Raw genomic sequence first — 21,462 nt, 5'->3', positions numbered from 1 at the left:
ATATAAGAACACAACTATTGGGAATGCCAAAATTATCATTGGATATTTCATAGAATAGATAACTTATTCATTTTTTCAGAACTGTAAACATAGTTTTCTTTAGCTCTTCACTGTTGAATGGCGAATCATGGAATCTAGTGAAGTTCCAGACATGGGAATGTCTGTGCTGTGTTTAGTCGTATTTCCCCTACCGAACTATCATTAGAGAACTTAACATGGCACTTTGAATGTCACATAGTACCTGATCTGATGCCACCGTGGAATCTGACAGGTGGGACTGAGCTGGCAAAGAGTTGGGTTTTTGCTAAACCGACCAGACCTGGTGTTATGTACTTATGTACAACATTTAAACATACCTAGTCCAAAATGCAACTAGCGACACAATACCTGGTCTAAGTGGAAATTACTCAAGGAAAATCCATTACAAGATAATGTACAAGCCACACATCATGGTGTTCTTCTTAATAGAAAGATGCACAGACCTTTCTATATATTCTAGAAAAAGCTATAGCTCTACTTGCATATAATATATCTGTATTCTAGATAAAGTAACTATTCATAAACTAATTCTGTTTTCAGAAGAGCACATCATTTTACTTTAAGGTTATTGCAAAACATGGTGCCATTTCCAGCAAGATGGCATTCCAAGTTCAGTCATTTGTTTTATGGCTATTCATCATTTGTGTTAAGACTCTTTCAATGCAATGAGAACAGTATCGAGATCACATTGTTTATTGCGCTATTTATTTTTATACAGGAGCGTGAGAAGGCACGCAACTTGAGCAAAGGCAATGCTGGACGTAAAGTCTCTGCGAGTGATATATTTAGCATCAAGGAAATACTCCGTTCTTCTGTTATGTGCCCGCATTGTGGCTTTGCCATCTCACGTGTGTCAGGCTGCGACCAGATGCTTTGCAGAAACTGTGAGAAGTCGTTCTGTTATGCCTGTGGCAAGCCATCAAGTCAAGGTCATACAAGGTACATATTGTCTTGTGATGTCCCCTTGTTAAGTGTGATCTGTCAAGCATCATGTAGCATATCTATTCTCTGGATAACTAATTCTGAACCAATGCTCCCTTTTGACAGTGAACAATGCAAAATCGATAGGGAGAAGCTGAGAGTGAAGGTGGAGGTGAATGATGTCGTCAGAAACATGCAGAAAGAGCTGAAACTGGCACTGTCCAGAGCGCATCTGTGCCCGGGTTGCCGCCAGCCGAATTTCAAGGTAAACGTTTGGTGGCTTCCATATACTCCCTCCGTCCCACAATATATGACGTTTTTGTAACCTGGCTTGCAAAAACGTCTTACATTGTGGGACGGAGGGAGTATCATGTATGGAATAGTGATATTTTTCAGTAGTGTGTTCTGAAGATAGCCTAGTGTTTTCTACTCCTTTTTTCTCTTGATGCTTCTGGTGGATGAAAACAGTCTCTGATCTAAGCAAGTTGGGAACAACAACCACATCTTCTGCAAGACATGCCGGGTTCACTACTGCGCTCTGTGCCACACGGTGGTGCGCAAGAGCACGGAGCACTACGGCCCCCAAGGGTGCAAGCAGCACACCGTCGACCCCGACTTTGTCTAGAGAGGCTGCTGGACCAAAGAAGAGCGACGACCATGAATCAGAATTTTTCGGGAGATGATCCCAGGGGGTTTTGGCTCTGTCGAACAGGTTTTTGTCCTCCGCCGTTTAACAGTTCCAGATAGTATTGACAGTCACACTTACAACTCTCTTTTTTGAAACCGAACATTTTCTTTTGCGGGGTTAAAACCGAACATGTTACGTACTGGGGTATTGATGAACCCCGGAGATCATTTTGTTTTTTACATCGAGGATCGTCAGTTTTGTGCGAGAGGTTTATAACAGCAAAGCTTGCTGGATTTCAGTATAACACAAATATTAAGGCCGCGGCACTTTTTTTTTGATTGTGAAAGAGTAAAAGGAAAGCTATGCGTTGCTCCCTTCCTTTGATGCTGCTCACACCTCCGTTAATCACTTGCGGTATCAGTGCTTGGCCCTGGGCACAGGATCGTCCCTCTGACGAACTCCGAGCACCCCCTTGACTCCTGCTCAGCCAGAACGTATGTACTCACACATCAAATATCTCTGTATTCCTAGCTAGGATGGAGCAAGCCAGGAATGTTCACTCACTTGATAGTCTGCGGGCCTGGTTGTTGGTGAGGTAGGCGCTGAACCTCAGGGGCTCGGTCTCGAACATGACTTCCCATGCGGCCTCGTAGCTTGAGGTTTCAGAGAGAAAACACGATAGAGAAGCGTCAGAAAATGGCATGGAAATGTAGCCTGGAGAGGTAGGGGTTCAGGAGGAACAGGGCGAGGCGACCGACCTGCCGAGCACGGTACCGAGCAGGTTGTAGTTGTGAAACAGGAGACAGAGAAGATTGGATCGGCACACCCAACGTGGTGGCCGGAGAGATGTATTTATAGGGTGCAACTAGGGCACAATATACAGGTAGTTACAGGAGATAAGTATAGATACAAACGGACTCCTAAATACTAACAATATACGGTTTAACATCCCCCTCAATCTGAACGTCCGTCAAGAAGGTTCAGATTGTATCTATTCGAGACAAAGGGCACTTCAGCTAGTGGTTTGGTGAAGATATCAGCCACTTGCTCCTTGGAAGAGATGAACCTTACATCCAACGCCTTGGCTGCAACCCTTTCTCGAACAAAATGAAAATCCACCTCTATATGCTTGGTCCTGGCATGAAACACCGGATTAGCGGACAGGTAAGTGGCACCAAGGTTGTCACACCATAATACTGGAGGCCGAGGCATGAAGACTCCAAGTTCTCCAAGGACAGACTGAATCCAGATGATCTCAGCTGTGCCATTGGCAATGGCCTTGTACTCAGATTCTGTACTAGACCGTGAGACGGTGGCCTGTTTTCTGGAGCTCCAGGAAACAAGATTTGGACCAAGAAAAACTGCAAATCCTCCTGTAGAGCGGCGATCATCACTGCACCCGGCCCAGTCCGCATCAGTGAAGCAACTCAACACCATGGAAGGTGACCGACGAATAGACAGACTCATACCACGAGTATACTTAAGATACCGGAGGATCCTCTTGGCTGCTGAAAAGTGTGCAGTGGTAGGTGCATGCAGAAACTGGCAAACTCTATTCACTGCAAAGGAGATATCCGGCCTAGTCAATGTTAAGTACTGAAGTGCTCCGACTAGGCTGCGATATTTAGTACTGTCATCTTGAGAGAGAGGTGCCCCACTCTCCTTGCTGATCTTCTCACTGGAGGACATGGGAGTAGTGGACACATTACAATGTTCCATGTTAGCTCGATGAAGAATATCACCAATATACTTCTGTTGAGAGAGCACAATCCCTTGAGGCGACGACTTCACCTCAACACCAAGAAAAAAATGCAAGGGGCCCAGATCCTTGAGAGCAAACGTGGCATGAAGATCAGCAAGCAGCTTAGTTGTTGCGGTCGGTGACGAACTTGCCACAATGATGTCATCGACATAAACTAGTATAAACATAGTGACACCACCACGATGAAAAATAAACAGAGAGGTGTCTGCTTTGGACGTCACAAAACCAAGTTGAAGCAGACGAGAACTTAACCGAGAATACCAGGCCCTGGGAGCCTGTTTGAGGCCATAGATGGCCTTCCTGAGTTTGCACAAATACCGAGGAGCAGAGGCATCTACAAAACCTGGTGGTTGTCGCATATACACCTGTTCTTGAAGGACTCCATGAAGAAAAGCGTTCTGGACATCCAACTGGCGCAAACACCAACCTCGAGAGACAGCAATAGAGAGAACCAGTCTAACTGTGACTGGTTTGACAACTGGGCTGAATGTGTCATCATAATCAAGGCCGTAGCGCTGCTTGAACCCTTTGGCAACCAGACGAGCTTTGTGACGATCAACAGTGCCATCAGCTTTGTACTTAACCTTAAAGACCCATTTGCAGTCAATCACATTAGCATGAGGTGGTGGCGGGACAAGTGTCCACGTACCATTGTGGCGAAGAGCATCCAGTTCAAGCTGCATAGCATCACGCCACTCAGGAGATCCCAGCGCTTCACGAAGATCCCTGGGTTCCCGAGAAGCCAGAAAAGCACGCTTGGACGGATCGTAGTTGACAGTACCATCCGTACGTTGTAGAAGTTTGCGAGTGTTATCACGTGCGCGTGTCACCATTTTATGCGCATGAGATGCAGGAGGCTCTTCCACAGATGATCCGGACGGCGTAGAGGATCCGGACGCGGGAGATGGGGAGGGACACCGATCCTCCTGGGATCCCGCGCCAGCAGCAGATGCGTCAGGGGGATCCAGCGGCGATCCCGAGGAGGGACCGGACAGCACCAGCGCGCCTGTCGCAGGAGAGGGCCGGCCCACGGACTGGCGAGACGACACGTGGGTGGCCGCCAGCGGCGGGTCGGGTCGAGAGGGAGCCGGGCCAATGGCAGGCCCCACCGCGGAGGGGGACGAGGCGGGCGACGAGCCGACCGGGCTGTCCGCAGTCGCCGCGTGGCCCAATGGGAAACTGCCCACCCCACGCGCGTCTGGCGCGTCGCTGGCAGCGGAGTCCGCGCGATCCGAGGGCGGATCTGCTCCGGATCCCGTGCCCGGATCTTCCTGGGACGCCGCCACTGCCGCACCTGGGATCTTCTGCGCCAAGGGAGTCCCTGCATCCAGATTAGAAGGCAAAACAGGTGCAACATAGTTCATTTGGTCATGCGGAAAAAGGAGTATGGTGTGTTCTGCAACGCGAGGTGGTATGGGAGAGGCAGAGGGGTTGGCAAAAGGAAAAACCTTTTCATCAAACGTGACATCCCGAGAGATATAAACACGTGCTGTAGGGAGGTGAAGGCATTTATATCCTTTGTGACGAATGCTATACCCAACAAAAACACATTGATGAGATCGAAAGGCAAGTTTGTGTGTATTGTAGGGGCGCATGTTTGGCCAACAGGCACATCCAAACGTGCGAAGCAACGTGTAATCAGGTTTGGTGGTGAACAATTTTTCCATAGGGCTAAGGTTGCCAATGACACGACTAGGGAGTCGATTAATGAGATAACATGCTGAAAGATAGGCCTCATCCCAAAAGCGTAGTGGCATAGACGCATGTGATAATAGGGAAAGTCCCATGTCAACAATGTGACGGTGCTTCCGTTCGGCGGAACCGTTTTGTTGGTGTGTGTGTGGACAAGAAACATGATGCATGATGCCAAGTTGACGAAAAAATGTGTTGCTAAGCTTCTCGTACTCCCCACCCCAATCAGATTGAACACATAGGATCTTGCGAGATAAGAGGCGTTCAACATGAGCGAGGAAGTCACGAAAAACATCAAACACATCACACTTTCTCTTGAGAAGATAAATCCACACAAATTTACTATAATCATCGATAAATGAGACATAGTACTGGAACCCACCAGATGATGTTTTGGCAGGTCCCCACACATCCGAAAACACGAGTTCTAATGGAAAAGAGGAAACACTTGAAGACCTAGGAAAAGGAAGCTGGTGTGCTTTGCCCTGTTGACATGCATTACACACATGGGTCATAGACCGACTAGTCGAAGCTAGTTTATTGGAAGATAAAATGCGTTGAACGACTTGGGTAGATGGATGGCCGAGCCTTGCGTGCCAATCCTCGGCTGACAATCTAACGGAAGACAGTGCATGATGAGTTGATGGCCGAATGGGATAAAGCCCATTTTCACATTTGCCTTGGAGTAGAACCTTCTTGGTGGTCAAATCCTTCATAAGAAAATGAGTAGGATAATACTTTAGATACGCATGATTATCAACAACAAGACGATTGACAGAAAGAAGGTTTTTGTCAGCGTTGGGAACATGCAAGATATTGCGAAGCTTAAGGTGTGCAGAGGGAGTAGGAAGAATGGCATGACCACGATGAGCTATGTGCAAACCTGAGCCGTCTGCTGTGTGGATGCGGTCTCGTCCAGGGTATTTCTCCCGAACCGTCAGGCGATCCAGATCGCCCGTGATGTGATCCGTGGCCCCGGTGTCAGTGAACCAAGCCGGATCACCGAGGATGGAGGGAGGGGACGCAGCAGCAAGGCCAGCCATCTTGGACTGGGACGGCTGAAAGGCATGATTATAGCGCTGACCGCACTCCCAGGCATAGTGCCCCGGACCGCGGCAGAGCTGGCACTGGACACGGTGGTCGCCACGGTCGCCGTAGTCGCCGCGATCACCACCGCGATTGCCACCAAAATCGCCTTGTTGGCGCGATCCACCACCACCGCGGTTCCCGCGATCGCCGCCGCGGGAGTTGTTGTTGTAGCCGCCGCGGTCTCCAGAGTTGCCACGGCCCTTGCCGCGGTAGCTGCCCTTGCCGCGATTGGAGTTGTTGTTGTTGGCGGAGTCGCGGGCGACATAGTTGACGGAGGAGCCGCCATGCTGCAGATGAAGACGGGCAGCGTTGTATTCGCGGCGCCTGTCGAAGGAGATCGCGTGGGAGTAGAACTCACCAAGCGTCATGCCCTCGGGACGAGTTGTGTACGCAGTGATGAGGGGCTCGTAGTCGTTGTCGAGGCCCGTGATGACGGCGGTGATGATGTCCTCGTCGCGCATGGGACGGCCGACGGCTGCAAGCTGGTCGGCGTTGGCGCGGATCTTGGCAAAGTAGTCCGCCATGGAGAGAGTTCCTTTCCTGAAGACCGCCATGTCCATCTTGATCTGGACGATGCTGGCGCGGCAATGGATGGTGTACATCTCTTCGACGTGTGACCAGATGGCACGAGAGGTCTCCAGCTGATGAACTTGCTGCAGCACCTCATCAGAAATAGTGGCAAGAAGGTAGCTGAGGACAATCTGATCCTGGCGGAACCAGGTTGCATACTCCGGATTGGGGGCACGCACTCCCTTGTCATCGGGATCCAGGAACTTGGAGGGAGGTTGCGTGGTGCCATCGACGTAGCCCGTGGCGCCAGCGATGCGGAGAGGAGGAAGAACTTGTGCCTTCCAGATGAGAAAGTTGGAGGTGGTTAACTTGGCGGTGATGAGGCTGGCAGAGGGAGAGGGAACGGCGGACGCCGGCGGCCCATTGAAGGCGGCGGGCAGGGAGAGCGTGGTGAGGGCGGCGGAGGAGGAAGCGGAAGCCGTAGGGGAGCCCATGATGCAATCACGCGGGTAGGCCTGATACCATGTGAAACAGGAGACAGAGAAGATTGGATCGGCACACCCAACGTGATGGCCGGGGAGATGTATTTATAGGGTGCAACTAGGGCACAATATACAGGTAGTTACAGGAGATAAGTATAGATACAAACGGACTCCTAAATACTAACAATATACGGTTTAACAGTAGTTGTAGTCGTCTTCCGCGGCGCCGTCCACCTGGCGAACCGTCACCTGGAACAGGTGGATCTCCTGGCCGCTCCGTTGGGGCGGCGGTGGCGCCTGGGCGACGGCGAGGGTGAGAGTGGCCACGGCGAGCATCAGGACGGCGAGCGCTGCCGCCGACTGGCTTGTGGGTTTCGCCATGGTTGCCGGTGCGTTGCGGCAGCTGAAGAGAAAGAGATCGGTGTCGCTGTTGGTGATCTTGGGGAAAAGGGACGTGAACTGGGGGGGTTTTATAGGCGCTCTCGTCTGGGAGGTTTCAACTGTTACGTGGATCCCATTTAACAGTGGTTGGTTCAATGGTCATTACGACTGACGTTTTTCAGTGCCTGTTAATGCGAGATCTAAGACATGCACAACTCCAGTGTGTGCACTGCACAAGTAGCTTACAGGCAGTCAGTTACATAGATTCAGCTGGCAGTTTTTATCGAAAAAGGGTTCCCCGCTTTGTATTCCAAAGCAACCAATACCGAGTACAGATAACACTGTGGCGAGCAGCACAACACATCAAAAGAAAAAAAAGAAGAAACAAATGCCAACTACGGCAGCTTGGTAAAGCGCGGATAACCCGCCACCGCGGCGCCCACCGGAAACAAAACACTACAGACCGAGGCTTTGATCCGCCGCGTACCAAGCAGCACCTCCAAGAAGGGATGCGACGCCGACGACGCTGCTGCCCGGACGAGTCCTCAGATTTCCCCGGGCACGCGAAGGGAGGTGGGGGGTGGATACCACCGGCACCCTCCAGGGAGGAATGGTGGCATCCGCAGGTGTCACCGCGTCGGAGCCGAAGCCGGTAGGGATTTCTCCCGCATTCCAACCCCAACCGCCCAACCGAACCGAACCGACCGCCTAACCACCGCCCATCACCATGCGCCAACGCAGTAGCGCCACCACCCACGCTGCCTCACTACGAACACCACCACGAGGCCAAGAGGACCGGAGAGAAGCTCACCACGACGGGAGCAGCAACATCGACGCCGAGCGGGAGGGAACCACCTCCACTGCCGTCATGCGGGAGGCCCGTGCCTCCGGCACCGTCGCGGTAGCCGTCCGGATGCGGTAGCGGGGCATGCCGGGCCACCCCTGGCCCAGCCAGGCCCGTTAAGCCCCGCCGGCCGCGATGCGGTAGGCCGGCGTCATCGCCGCCGGCACCCAGCCACACGTCGCATCTCCCCCGCCTCCCAGAAGCCACACCGGAGCCATCCCCGCTGCCGGCCCGCTCAGGCCCAGATGGGGCCCGAAGGGCCCAGATCTGGGCCGAGCGGACAACGCCAGATCCCGCCGTCGCGTCGCCCCGCCGCCAACGGCTGCGCCGCCGCCCAGTAGCTCGCCTGCATGCGCCACGGAGCCCCGCCGCCACGCCAGCCCCCCACCGCCTAGATGCACCCCCCGGAGCCGCTCCGCCCGCGCCGAAGAGCGACCAGGAGGGGAAGGGCCAGGAGGCCGCCGCCACCAGCAGCCCCAGGGCCAAGCCGGCCGCGGGCACCGGCTACGGCGGCGAGAAGGAAGAAGGGAGGGGGGAGCCCGGAGGGAGGAGGCCCGACGCGCGGCCGGTCGCCCGCGAGGGGGGGGGGGGGGCGACGCGGTCGCGAGAGAGGGGGGGGGGGTGATTCGACTTTTTCTCTCTCTCAGCTGGCAGTTTTTCAGGGTGGTGTGGCAATTACTGTGCTTCTGAACTTCTTAACAGGAAACATTTGCGAATTTTACAAATGAGTCATGATATCATGTTCCAGAAAAGTCAGGTCGATGTTACAAGATGGTGAAGATGCCATCCAAGCCCCGTCCCCGAAGGTGTTCATTGGCCATCCGTCGGCCCCCATGGACCGCGTTCTCTTCTACCGCGTCACGAGTCAAGACATACCTCTTCCTCGCCTGGATGACCATGCGCTCGAGCGCCGTGGCGGTTCGAGCATAATGCAGTGCCAGAACAAAGAAGTTGTTGTAGCCATAGACTCCCGTCATCAGTAACGTCTTCAGACGATAATGCAGCTCACGGGCCGGGGGCAACTCCTCTATCCGCTTCAACGTCTCCCATGTTCCGACTGGGCATAGCAGCTGCATTATCAAAGCATTAAACAAAACAAACGCAACGATTAATCTCTTATTATCTACTACCTCTATAAAAGGAAAAAAGGGCGGAGAACCAAACAATCAGACCCATCCATCAACAAGATCTAATGGCCCTTAATCCTTCAATGTTTAACGCAACAAACCACACATTAAACCAAATCCATCGTTTAGAAAAAAAAACGCTGCCCGCACACGACCGCACGACCTCTCCCCTCCTCCCCGCACGACCTCTCTCGCCCCTCCTCCTTGCACGTCTCTCGTCCCCTCCTCGGCCTTTCTCGCCCCCCTTCTCCTCCTCCTCCCGTGCCGTTCGCCGCCCCGCCGTTCCTCCCGCAGCCTCGCTCCGCCGTTAGCCACAGAAGCCGCCCCGCCGCGCCCGAAGCCGCCTCCCGCAGCCGCCGCCAGCCGCCCCTGTGAGGAGGAGGCATCCCGCACAAGATTCGGCCAGCAGGTGTTCCCTCGCCCTATCCCATGACTGGGGATGGACCAGGGAGGCGGTCGTCGCCCGTATGGTTCACTCAACTCACGCCGCCGCGGATCTGAGCCTCCTCATCACGCCGTCGATCTTGGGACCAGAAACTCCTTCACCTCGCGCGTGCAAGTATGCCATCGACCTGGTCTCGCCAAACCTCCTCTCCCGCCAGCCGTTAACCTCGCCTCGCCGCGGATCTGAAGCATCGTATTCATATATTCTTCTTCAGGCAGGTTAGTGTGAGCCTCTGCTCCTCTCCAAGCCTCCCCCTTCAATCTTCCTCTGTTCTGTGTCTTCCTAAGTATGCTCTGCCAGTCATGGTGCTCCATCGTCATAATATAACTGAAATAGCCATATTAAATGCATGGTAGTGAACTGAACCTCACGTTCAGATTTCTGTTCGCACCATTCCCCTCTGAAGTCTCTTTGTTTTAACATGCACATGATTCAGATTCAAGAGGAGGCGAGGAACTTTCGGCTGTTGATGGATGTACGGCAATGAGACCACTCAAATTCAAGAGCTGGCGGGGAACTTTGGGCCATTGATGGATGTACTTGTCAGCAAGGGTGTTGGATCCTCATTGCTTAACAAACCTATGAGAATTAAGAGAATTGTTCAAGCATCATCTGCCACTGCTGAAAGATCTTTAACTGTTAAGGTAATTCAATGGCACATATATCAAATAGAATAGCTGAATTGTTGTGCTCACCTTGTCTTTGCTTCTTGATTCTAGGTAAGAACAACTTTCTTTGAAGGAAGAAACTGTGTTGATTCGTTAGTTTCAGACATTTATGACTCGGGTGCTTCAGCCATAACAATACATGGTCGATCACAGCAACAATGCTACAGCAAATTTGCCGGTTTTGACTATACTAACCAGTGTGCATAGAAGGCCCCTGACGATCCGCATGTCATGGGAAATGGTGATATATTCTCCTTTATAAAGGTTAGTATATACATCAGTTTACATGATTTACAATTTTAGCGAAGTTTGCTTGTGATCCACATTTTAACTTGTAATTGTGTAAGCAAAACATTTTCAAATAATTACAATATCCTCACTTCTCTCTAAATTTATACCAGAAAGCAAGAAGAACTGCCAGCTTAATCAGGAAATACGAAATCTAGGCGTTACAGAAAATTATCAGCTATTATCAAGCATTTATCTGCTCCCATTGTTTTGCGCAGCCTATGGAAAGGAAGATTCCCAACAGTGGTCAGGGGAACAAGGTACAACTTCTCCCAAAAATCTATTATCTTTCTTTCACGTAAATGAGGTGTTGCAACTAGCTCAATTATGCGGGAGCTTGGGATATTTGAGAGCACTTCCAATCATTAACTAAATTAGGATCTTCAGGTTCTGCCTTAGTTCTAGATAAAATGAATTATGCTCCAGTTTTTACTTTTGAAAAGGTCTAACTTTTGGCCCAACTTTCAATGGTCATCTACCATAAGAAGTGCTATTCATCGCTGTAAAACATTGCTATTTCTGGAAGTTTTTAACGCTTTGCATATACCTTTTCTGTATCTGGCGCGATACCTTTTAAATACTTACAACCATTCCATAATTTTAATAGCTATTTTGTCTGTCTTCTGCAGTGGCTCAACCAGCGCATATAAACTGTTATATTCACATTTGCTGCTCTTCTATGAATGTCTCACTGATCCCTCTTCTTTGATCTCAAAATTTAGATGACAATTACTCCTATCTTTAGAATCAATATATTTGGTTCATGTTCGTAGATGCGTAATGGTTGATGACTGTGCATTCATATTGTTTATGTAGTTAGTGAAATGTCTGTATAATGCATACTTTACATTGAACTGATAGTTGATAGACAAGGTAAACTGTAGCATGAAATCGCTGTAATTCATGAGGATACATGCAAAGTCAGTATTACTTATGCTCATAGGTCCTAACATTTTTTTGTAATGCTTTTACTTGCTTAATTAATAACCTCTCTACGTCTTTGTAATAGATGCGATGTTTGATTGATCAGTCTAACAGCGTCTGATCACCATTGAAACAACCTATGCAGTGATTTGTTAAACATAATGGAACACATGGTTGGCAAGAAATGTATATACGTATATGCCCTTATGTGAAATTGTATTAAATTTCTTTGGTGCGAATGCATGGCATTTGATACTTGACAGCCTTGGATATTTACTGAGATAAAAGAACAAAGGGACTTGGATATTTACTGAGATAAAAGAACAAAGGGACTGGGATATCACATTTGGTGAGAGATTGAGTATTCTGAAAGATTTAACGTGCTTCTGTCTGAACACTAGGGCTCTGCTGACATCAAAGGTGAGTCATCTCATCTCTGAGAGTATGTAGAAATTAGGACATTTTCTTTGTCATATTTTCACAGGGAGGGTGTAATTATTGAAAACTGATGTTGGGTGTGATTATGTACAAGGAAGAAGCTTTTGACTTGTTGAAGACAGAAGGTCTAGCATACCTCACCTTGATGTTGAATATGCGTTTAATGGACATTAACAAGCGTTGGATATAAACTACTTTTGCTTTCTTGGCGGCGGCTCTCGGAGGGAAGGAGCAACATGTTGTGAACATTGTTATCTTGAAGACATAACTTTCTGTTGGTTAGCTCACATTGTTTGATAAAGAAATAGTCAAATGTCGTTTATGTTGCATGAGCTTTTTTAGCGGAGCTGATGCATTCTGAGGATTTCTGAAGGCTTTGGAGTTGCTAATTTGAATAGCCCGTATGGTTAATGGAAGCTCATGTTTGTGTCATCCATTGCGGTTAATTATAGCAAACGTGTGTGGCTGGGTTTTGAATTCAGCCTAAGAGCGTGTCCCCCTTACTACTCGCCCCCAGCTGTCATTGCAATCTGGTGTAGTTTGGGTTTGTATCCTTGTAAGACCGATGTTTTCATGTTACTTTTTGTTGGTTCGATTTTTGTGGCGTTAGAACCCTTCCTCAACACTGTAATGAAGATTTTGTGATTTGTGTTTCAGCAAAATACAAGCCAACATTTTTTCTCCATGATATCAGGTGTGTCTATAAAAAATAGACGTCCATCAATGCTTGAAAACGTTGCCGCTGAGGTGCTTATTTAGGCTATGAAAATAATATGTTGATTACGTGCGTTGCACGTGCAAGCTTACTAGTTTCATAAAAGCACCTCTCTGAATAATTAAAAAAGGGAAATTAATGTAGTACTAGCATATAAACATATTATGACAGGATATACAACGCAAAGCGAAAAAGCTAGGCTTTGTGATTTACACTCCATGAGGTTTATGGATGATGTTTTGCTGGACCAGACAATTACAGCATATAAACATCAAAGAGATGGATCACCTACATGCAGTTCAAGATGCTTCAAAATTGGGCTTAATTCCAAAAGGCAAGCCAAACGAAGAATGCCACTTGTACACGAATCACGCGCGAGGACATCCACGCTCAATATAAGATGCTTCAGGTTGACAAACTTGCCAGGGCATTTTGCACATCCAGGCACCTGCATGACATGAACGTACACAACCATGACAAAAGGAAACATGGGTTGATCAGACCACGAAGAACAACGAATTGATTACCATGGATCCACACTAAAAAGGGAAAGGCACAATTTTAGAAGTAGTTGAAAGTAAACTACTAGTATAACTAACATGCAAGATATTATTTTTTTTGTTAACGAATATGTAAAACAAGAGGATCACCTCGGCATCAATTGCAAGTTCGACGGAGAGCTTGGGCACATTCGCCATACCATGATCCGCAAAGGCGTAGTCGAAAAGGTCACCCCTCCATGTTGGGAACTTGATAGTCACCTCCTGTAGCTCTACACACCCATCAAGCATAAATGGCACTGGGTGGACCTCCAAGCTGTCATACATGAAGGTGTTAAGGTTCGGAGCTTGCACCTCAAGCCTGTGCACATGAAAGCAGTAGTGCACACACAGGTATCGCAACTGGCGCAACGGCTGGGAAGTAGTCAAGCTGCGGAGGGTGCAACGCACGATGCTAAGCCACTCAAGCATGGAGCACGACGGCAACAGCAGGCCCTGGATATCTCCAGACACCGAGTCGAGCTTGAGCTTTCTAAGGTTTGTGAAGCCACAAAAACCAGGTAGTGGGTTTAGGTAGGCAAACATGAGGCACGAAGACCTGACGGCAGGAGCGCCATCGATGAAAAGGTGGAGCGGGAAGCTGAACGAATTGTCGTGTTTGCCCCATGACCCTGGTTTGAAATCGAAGACAATGTGCTTCGCTCTCGATGCTGCACAAAAGGTGACCCATCTGTCAACATGGGCCTGCACATTTGTGTTGATGAGCTTGAACTCGAGCACGAACTTGTCCCTGGGAGTGGTGGGATCGAGCTGGCACAACACGCACTCGACGTTCCTGATGAAAGCTTCTCGATCATGTTCCTCTCGGCTCATGGTCGTGGTGGTGGCGCAGCACATTGTCTCCCTAGTGAAGACCAAGTCTCTGATGCATGATTTCCAGAGATGTCTCCACTGGCTCGACAGTAGGCTCATGCGCACAGCCTCCTTGAAGCTTAACAATGACATCATGTCACTTAGAGTATCCTGCATGCGACAACAATACAATTTGATCATAAGTTTCTTTTTAATGTCTAGTTTTAGGAAATGTGTCGTGCAACAATTGGTTGGAATTATTAATATTTCAGAATACCTTAATACAATATGAAATTATAGATGTGTTACATGGAATTGCTATGATTCATGGACTTTAGTTGTGCTTGCTGGAATGTACTCAAGGAAATTGTATACTTAAGGAAGCTAACTAATAATGGGACAGGTCATATATGTTAACTGATGGGAGGACTTCCTAGGCACATTGATAATTGGATAATTGGAGGGACTGAGATCATATAATTAAATTACAAAACTATGTGAATCTACATGTTAGAAAATAAAATTCTATCATATCGCGTTGCTCATGATGCGTGCTCCCACTCGGATTCGAACCCAGATGCTTGAGCACTGCTTCCTAAGAGAGTAAGAGCACTGCGTCTACCAATTTCAATGAACTTCACGAACAGTATTTGTTAATTTTGCCGTGATTGATAGTTTAGTCCAGAATCTATATTTTCACCGTTAAGTAAATCATCACTCTGCTATCCCAAAAAATTGAGAATCAATAAATTCCTTTTCGAGAGTGATTCATCCTCTCCAAATGCAACATAGAATTAATGGGACGTACATGTCTCATCCCAAGACTCAAATATGCAACCACAAATAAGTGTGCAGTTGGTAGACTAGACTCATTATTTCCAACATAAGTTGAGCCATCGATCATGACTTGAAAAAGGTGGATCAGCCGACTAGTGGTACTATGTATCAACATGTACGCATGCTCACTCGCCGGAGGCAGATGGGTATAAGATTATTTCCTTTTTTTTTCCTTTATATGTCTATAATAAGGTGAGGAGGGCGATGATCGAGTTAATTGAAACTTGATTGACCCCCTTACTAAAATCACAATAAATTACAAGAATATACTTGAAAGATGAGAGCAGAGTAGCGTGTGCTCACAAGAGGCAGATGGTGAAGCTGCAGAGCACCCTTGTGCCCCCTCCTCCTCCTCTTCTGAGCATCATCCTTCTTGGATGATGATACTGCCATGCCCAAACAATCTGCGGCGCCGGCGGTTGATTTCATCGTCTTCCACTGGGGCTCTGGCGTCGAGGCGGAGGCCGGGCGGACGGCTAGGGTTTATATTCTTTTGTTTTTGCTTTGATTGATTGAAGTGCTTGCTGGGCGCTCGCTAGGTTGGCTGGGCGCTTGCTGAGGCCCTCTGCCGCTGGCGCGTCGCTGGCCTGTGGGTCCAAGTTGCGCTCCTCCTCTCCCGTCCCTCGCTCCCTCTCCATCCTACCGATCCTCTCCTCTATGTGGTCGTCATGAACTCTCGGGTGACGACGGCCGCCCCTCCACAAGCAGAACGGTACATAGTCAATCCCCGCTGCCTTGATGCTCGATCTGATGCTGGTGCTGCTTGCTCCGTGGGAGGTTTCACTTGCGCATGGTCCACCAGTGAGCTATATATATATATACATGTTCATACGCTTCCATTTGCTATGGTTTCCTGTTGATTCAGTTGTATGTTCGTAAAATTATGATGTAACACTTTATGCCACTAGTCAACTATGCTTCTAGCCTTTTTGATTCTCTTAAGGTAAAGTTATTCTTTCATTTTCAGATTGAATGCTCCCAGATGGCAAACTTGGCAAAGGAAATTGTGAGAACAAATGAATTTTCTGGTGGTGATTCCTGGCATTTTCCTTATAAACTCCCCATGCTCTAGTGCCTTCTTTACGTTTTTCTATTTTCGTTTCTCCCTAATTAACCGAGAATGTTAGGTTTTTTGGGTCCGGTTTTCTTTATAAGCTGGATCATCTCTCTTCTTCTTAATAAAATGCAGGAACCCTGCCCTCGCATGAGGTTTGTAAAAAAAATCCTGGCTTTTACTGTACAGTTTGTAACCATAGCCGCATAACACATGCAAATATCGTTATCAAATCTTTCCCTTGATACAAAAAACGAAAGAAGACAGGGACATGATATATCGAAATCATGCATGTTTACATAACCTTCACGTGACATCTATGGATTTCATCGGTGCACTTTTCAAGCATTATATCATACAGTTTCTGCTATATATCAAGTACTTTGGCTCCCCTGGACACCAGCCAGTCTTCCCAGTACAAACTATTGGCACCAAATGATCTGCCGCCGACGCGTAAACTTTTGCCACAAAAAATAGATAATCAACAAGATAGATGAAAGAGTACTATCACGAAGGGAATTGACCATGCATGATCTCATATAGAACATATGTACCAACTTAGTCACCCTTGCTTGCAATATATCTTGCTTAATCAACTAATCAGAATACATAAAAGGTATAGAAGTCTTAATCTCTGCAAAACTGCAACAATGAGAGCATATATATGATCGAGGCTAGGACTTTATCCCCACACATTGCGGTGACCCCCAGTGCTCGCTTTGCATCCCGGTAAACTGGACCTGCTTTCTGCACATCATGCAATAGGTGGCTTGACATACCCAGCAGAAAATATACTTATCGTCACCCTGGATGCATGCGGACATTGGTTAGATGCAATAGAGGCAAACCAGTGTTCATTCATGCCATCTTACGGAGAGGGACTGAAAAAGATAGGGTTTCATTACCTTGTAAATCTTTTGACGGCATTTCGGGCATTTCACGGTGCTGCCTACCGGCTGGCTTTGAGCTCGCATGCGGTTTCCAGTTTCAAGTTGTTCCAAGCGCTTCCGCCAGTCCATCGTGTCCTTTTCTTTCTCCGCAAAGAGGTCACAGTCCCTACTGCAGTTTGTCACAAATCATACACACATAAAGATAAATAAGTTTGAGATCCCCTATTTTTTAATTTTAAAAAGACCCTGGATATCTCAGATGACCGGCCTACCTGAAATGGGCATAGCCAGCGATGATAGCCTTGCCACAAAGGAAACAGAATGCCTGACCACAACTGATGCACACCACCTTGTTGCAACCTTCGGTTTTGCTGATGGTCATTCTGCATTTCGGACATGACCTAGCATCGTTGTAAAGCTCCTTGATGCTCATCAGTTCCTCCACCATCTCCCTTGCGCTCATCTTGCCTGCCGCCTGCCGACATAAAATGGAGGACAACAGGTGGGAGATATTCAATAACTTGAAATTTTATCCAGCGAAGAATTAGACGGATAGGGTAGTGATGCGACAAGGAGTTGCCAAAAGAATGTACACTCTCCAACGATCTATGATAGATATCAAATGAATGTACATTTGAATGAATCAACAAAGCAAAAGCTATTTTTGCGGGTATACGCAAGCAAGGACGATGAAAATGAGTATCAATTGCATAGTAAATAGCAATATAAGTTTTGGACATAAATAATCTAGTCTCAGTCTTGTTCCAATCCAACAACATAGTAATATGCGCAAAAGTAGCAGATTAACATGTAAAAATAATTTCATTGTAGTTGTCCTACAAAATACTTTTGCCTTTTGTGTCATATAGACCATGTTATATGTGGAAATCATAGTCAAAATTATGTACTAGAGACTGTAAAAGGTCAAAAAGGACTTATACTTTGGGAAAGAGAGAGTAGAATATTTTAGACGCAGTTCTACCTGTTGTTGCCGGATCTTTTCTTCCAGAGTTAGACATTGTTTCCCTGGATGGCGTGAATCCTTGCACAACGAGCAGAAGACAAAGAAACATTTTGGGCATTGCGCATTGTTGTCCTCATCTTCCAAGCAACCGATCGCACATCTTGGACACTGAACCACATCTGACATCGAGTCCAATGCTTTCTCAAGAGTAAGCCTATCCCAGCGTTCGAATTCTTCCTCGCTGAGAAGCCTCTTTAACAAATACGGTGGAATAGAAGCATTGCACTTGGTATCAGGGCATATCAACTGAAACAAAGTACCTTCCTTCACATGCATCTTGCATAAGGTCTCCATGCACTTGACACAAAACAAATGTTCGCATGGAAGCTTGATGAAATTTGAACCTAATTGTTTCAAAATAGAAGTTAGTCTACAGGGACGAAGAACTGCCATGAGTCCAATTCAATTTCCTAAAAAGCATAACTAAATGCCCAACCACAACCGGTAGTACTTATAATATCTACTATGAGGTACGGAAATTTCAGCCACATAAAGTGTGGAATGGATCCCATAGAATACTATCTCCGTCCTGGTTTAGAAGTCCTCTATGTATTTTGTGTCAACTTTTAACTAGAGATTTAACTAACAAAATATCAATGTATGTTACAAAAAATTATATCGTTGGATTCGTATTTGAACATAGTTTTCAATTATATTATTTTGTATGACATGCATTAACATATTGTCAATTAAATCAAGGTCAAAATTTGGCACAAAATACAAAAGGGACTAACAAACCAGGACAGGGGGTAGTAAGTGGCATTCTTCCAAGGAAGATCCAAGGCAAGTAAATAACAAAAGGGCGTGTTATTTTTGTATGATTTTCGTATGACTACACAAAAAAACAAATCAAAAAAGAATAAGGATTACCTTTAGTCTGGTTAAGGCAAATCATGCACATATGAAGATCCTCAAGAAAAACTTGATGGCACTTCCTACTACTATAACTGAACATGGAAGGGATTACAGACTCCAATGAGAGACTTCTCGAGATTGCGCGGTAATCTTCTTTGTGCGTAGGAACATCTGGACCTAATGTTATTGTGCGATCAAACCCGAGGTGCGGCAAAGGAGAACTACGTATCCACTCAACCCATTGGTATACCACTTCTTGCCCCGGCAGCTCTGCCCAAATGGTGTCAAGCATCTCACAGAGTCGAGAAACATTAGGCCCATCCATCCATTTAGCAGTGACTGTAAAATGTGGGGGATCTTTGCTAGGATATGACTGCGGAAACACACATGTCAATACCAAAGGGGGCAGGTGCTCAAAGCTGCAAGAGTACGAGAAGTCATCTGGTTCTTCATCATGTTGTTCTTTACTGTCATCAGGCAGCACCCATCTTTTGAATGCTCATTGTCTGAAGAAAACTTGGCGCATACTTCAGCACCATCTTGCAAATCATAATGTATGTAAATCTGCAATTCGAGTTTTTTGTTGTTGTTGGAGAAATCATAATGTATGTAAATCTGGCAAATCATAATGTATGACCTAAATCATCAGCATCCAAAAAGAGGTGAAATGGCACGGAAGGCCAAGGAAGCAAACCTGGAAATAGCGGAGCCCTGCTTTGCTTTCAAATTCGACAAGGTCATCCCCATATATTGCCTCCAATGCCATCAGCTGCAGTGTGATGTCATAGTGAGGAGACAAACATATACATTCCTCCTAGCAACTGTCTAAAAGTTGAAGAGAAAATTCCCTCCGAACCGCTTAATGAGAACCCAGTTTCGTACAGACAACTGATGAACAACAACACGTACAACTATAGATGCAGAAACAAAATAACAAATACTCTCCTGCAAAAAGAAAAATTCGGGCCACACAGTCGGTGCCCAGTTAAGGGAGTAAATTGCAAAAAAAAAAACATCACAATTATGCAAATGTCATCAAACACCCACCGAAATGTACTCTATGTTTTCTGGTGATTTCTTTCTGAAGCATTGAAAATTTCGACCTAATTGTGGTGGTTTTTTGCAATTTACTCGAGTTAAGGAGGCAATCAATACAATAGTCAACGGTTAAGAATAACGGTGCTACAAACAGAGGGACTAGATGGCGACCAGGAATTACTCTATCAGCACAAGCACAGATCATGATCATGAAAACAGCAGTACTCCTAGCGAATTCCAATTTATTCAGTATGTAGAATTGTAGATTAGTGCAGTCACCTCGTCCTCCTGTCGCTGCAGGTTGTCTCGTATCTCATCCTGCCCCGCCTCCTGCTCAGCGCGAAGGCCAACTCCCGCCGCCGTAGCCGAGGCGGCCTCCTCCAACCTCGACCCCGCCTCGGCCACCGCCGCCCACGGAGAGTCCAGGTCCAGCACGTCCTCGTCGCGGCCACCATCACGCGACAACGGCCTCGACGACTCGGCCAAGGATCCCGTACCGGGCTCGTGGTTTGATTCCAGCGTGCGCGACGACGACGAGGCGCCGGCGGACGTCGACGCTGTTGCCATGGGCGGGAGCACACGAGAGCTCGGTTGATGGCCGGGCACCTGGACTCGCCGGGACAACTCACGCGCACATATTTCCTGTACCAAACGATCACTCCTACTCCGATACGAACTCTGGCAAGTAACAAGACACGCACACGGACACAAGCAAAAGATTCTTTCCCAACCTACCACTACTGAACTGCAAAAAAATTCTACCACTACTGAAATCTGCAACTTGATATAGGTATGTTTGGCAAGGGAAATACTTCTGTTCAGCCCATCCGACGTTCGCCCGTCTTCCACTCGCCACGTGCCCTGGTTGAGCCGTCTGGAACATGCCCCTTGTTGCAGGACACACAACACGAACTATGTGCAAACCGATGAAGACAAAGCATGTAGCAACCCTACCCCTTAGATACGTTTGCAGCACGGGCCTTATTGTAAAATGTGCGAGCGCATAGGCTCTGTTGAGAAAACACTTTGATCTGAGCCAACGTCTCATTTTGCAAAACCCCGAGCCCAACATGACCCCAGATCCAACAACAACAAAGCCTTTAATCCCGAACAAGCTGGGGTATGCTAGAGTTGAAACTCATAAAATCTTCAACTCATGGTTCTGGTACATTAATAGCTAGCCTCCACTCATCCCTGTTCATGGCTATTTCTTTGATGATATTTTTATCGAAAAAAGTTTCCTCCCGCTTTATATATAAAGCAAAGATTAACATCACCCGCTACAAATGCACGCCACCACCACACATACCCAAGGCGAGATACATAGGCGTTGAGCGTAACAACACCACCTCTATCACTACATCACGAAGAGATGAAGCCGCATACGACGAACCGTGAACTTCAAGGCGGCGTCTTCAGGAAGGATACGACACCGGAGCACCGTCACCGCCCGATCCGA

At 47.4% G+C, this 21,462-nt stretch overlaps 1 long non-coding RNA gene and 2 pseudogenes across 1 annotated transcript; 2 read left to right on the top strand and 1 right to left on the bottom strand.

Annotated features, from left to right (window-relative positions):
• The window catches only part of LOC123191874 (uncharacterized), a 29,012-nt pseudogene extending 27,369 nt beyond the window's left edge, over positions 1-1,643 (top strand).
• An 8,078-nt stretch (positions 1,644-9,721) lies between these two features.
• Positions 9,722-12,856, top strand: LOC123186016 (uncharacterized). Its single transcript, XR_006493540.1, has 6 exons — positions 9,722-10,144; positions 10,357-10,564; positions 10,640-10,852; positions 10,990-11,136; positions 12,064-12,220; positions 12,333-12,856. It is a non-coding gene; the product is annotated as an uncharacterized lncRNA (long non-coding RNA).
• Positions 12,857-16,619: 3,763 nt separating this feature from the next.
• On the bottom strand, positions 16,620-20,640 carry LOC123186014 (E3 ubiquitin-protein ligase RNF14-like; annotated as a pseudogene).
• Between the last annotated feature and the right edge of the window lie 822 nt (positions 20,641-21,462).

This window comes from Triticum aestivum, chromosome 2A (genome assembly GCF_018294505.1).
Source record: "Triticum aestivum cultivar Chinese Spring chromosome 2A, IWGSC CS RefSeq v2.1, whole genome shotgun sequence".
NCBI lineage: Eukaryota > Viridiplantae > Streptophyta > Magnoliopsida > Poales > Poaceae > Triticum > Triticum aestivum.
Note: the sequence above shows the minus strand (reverse complement) of the source record. Positions and strands in the feature narration are given on the sequence as shown.